Raw genomic sequence first — 2,722 nt, 5'->3', positions numbered from 1 at the left:
CAATTTATTATCAGTTTTGATGCCCGACAGGGACTTTGTTGAAAATACTTATTTTTAGAATAACTTCCCTAGTTTGCATTAAACCATACTTACTTTTTTGTATTAGCATAAAATCATTTAGACTGAAGAGGGTGCCATGTTCACTGAAATATATTTCATATTATTAATTATTAAAAAAGGTGTTTAATTTGGAACAAAATTATTATATTTTATATGGGATCCTTCAGTTTAATAGTATTATTTTCAGTTTTTGCAGTAATCAACTTCGCTTTCATTAAATTTGAACATTCTTGTTTATAATGTAACATAAATTGTAAATGTCTCAAGTTAGATGGCAGAGAAGAAAAGTTTAAGAAATTTTGTTTTAAACTGTCAATAGAGTTGACATGTTAATGTTTCCTTTTAAAGTTGCGAATACAAAATTTATTTGGGATCATTTTATAAACTTATACTGTACAAATAAGTTTAAGAGATATGGAGAATGGGGGGGGGGGCGGGGGAGGTGGTGTAGGGTATGTAATCCATCTCCCCCCTCTATAACTCTCTTGGACCTAAAAACAATAAAAGAATAACTTCAATTTTTAAAAACCCAATAGAAAATGGATACCCCCCTCTTAAAAAAAACTCTTCAACATTTCATAAAAAGTAAAAAGAATTATATATAAATCCCTTAATTTTAATAAATCAGGTATACTATGACCTTTTAAATCCCATATCTAAGATATATGTTTGCTAATTGGATAATTTTAGAGTAGTTGAGTTCCTTATTCGAAGGGCGTGCATTCCACTCTAGGCTAGGGACGAAACCAGGGGCGTCCAAGCTTTTTTTTTTGGGGGGGGGTAAAATTTTTTAAGGGGGGGGGGGGTAATTTGTTTTGGTGGGGGGGGGGGGGGTAAAATGGCGCGCGAAACGCGCCACAAATTTTTTTACCCCACCCAAAATTTTTACCCCCATGGTAGGGGTAAATTAAATGGGGGGGGGGGGGTAATCCCCACTTTACCCCCCCCCCTTGGACGTCTATGGACGGAACCACACTAATGTATATGAATTGTAATGAAACTACTTGAGAAATTGCCACTATAAAATATCTTACATTACATTATTGTTTAATCTTTATTTAAAGTTAAACAATTTAGAAATTAATTTTAAATTGAAAGGAACTGTGGCATACCCTTGGGAGGATGTAGGGAAAGGCATACATGTACTCTCCAATAGATGTAGAATATACCTGTATAATATATTATGATCGGGTAAAAATGTAGTCAATTTAGCTTGATTGTTATCTATTGGTCAATTTGTTCATTCAGTAGGATGAGAATTTATTATCTTTGGAGGGGAGGGGATGGAAGTGAGAAAACTTTATCTTAGCCCGCTGTGTGTTTCACTTTATTAGAGAATAGAATATCTGATGTAAGATCCAAGTAATACTTTATTTTAAAATTCTAATTTAATAAATTCAAAAAGATTTTAATTTATTTTAGGTTCGTATTCTAATATATAAAGTAGTAAGATATTTTTTGTTTGTAGCTTAAGATTTTAAAAACTACTGAACTGATCGAGTTGTCCATTTTAGGAAGCTTCACCTATTTCTGGGCTGGTCTTAAGCTATTTTTATGCGAATTTCTACTCTTAGAATACAGAGCCTTATTGTTTTTTAAAGCATTGGGTAGCGGAGGCTTATGTGATGGTTAAATAATGGGCGTGGCTGAGGAAGCTACGCGGCTAAATTGCATTTGTTGGCAGTGGCTTCGTGGTTGATTTATGAGGCTTCCAAGGACGTCACCGAAACTGTCCCAATTTTGTATAACTTTTGCGGAACAAGTTCCAATTACGTCATATTTTTCTTTCCCGAAAAAGGGAGGGGGGGAAGAAAATCTCTTCAAAAGAGATGGGGAAAACCCCCTTTTCTCCCATCTCTTTTTTCTTCCCCACTTCCCTTTTTTTTCTTTCCCCCTTCTCTTTTTCGGGAAAGAAAAATATGACGTAATTGGAACTTGTTCCGCAAAAGTTATACAAAATTGGGACAGTTTCGGTGACGTCCTTCCAAGCCCTGCAGCATAGCATCCATAATCTTCTGGTTTAGTTATGTGTTACCTGGAACTTTTTGTCTGCTAGTTTTTATTGATTAATTTTAGTAAGTTTAGATTGATATAGTAGTAAATAGTTAACAGCATTTATGTACCTCTGCACCAAAAAAATGAAATTTTAAAGTTGCGTTGGTTCTCCTCAATACCAAAGACAACTAAAAATATGTAGTGTACCTCTACCAATTAGAAATTAATTATTACAAAGCGGAATAAATGTCTCTATACCATGGCTCAAGGGGGGGACAGATTAAAAGATATAAGATACGCTTTCAGTGTTTCTACTAAGTTATATAGAACTCACATTGTGTGAGGTGAAGTTATAAGCTGAGAGTAGGGACAACAATATTCTTCTTACAGCGAAGCTCAGAGCTCCTATGTGTTTCTACTCGGATTCTTACACAGCCTCCACACACACACACACACACACACACACACACACTCACACACACACACACACAAGAGGAAAGGAAATAGAGAAAAATATAGAAGTGGTGTAAGGGATTATATTGGTTGAGGAAGTGAGAGAGAGAGATAGAGAGTGAAAGAGAGAGAAAGAAAGAGAGAGAGAGAGAGAGAGAGAGAGAGAGAGAGAGAGTGAGAGATAGAGAGAGAGAGAGAGAGGAAGTGAATTATT

The sequence above is a fragment of the Acartia tonsa genome, chromosome 1 (assembly GCF_053477335.1).
Source record: "Acartia tonsa isolate MP-2025a chromosome 1, ASM5347733v1, whole genome shotgun sequence".
Taxonomy (NCBI): domain Eukaryota; kingdom Metazoa; phylum Arthropoda; class Copepoda; order Calanoida; family Acartiidae; genus Acartia; species Acartia tonsa.
Note: the sequence above shows the minus strand (reverse complement) of the source record.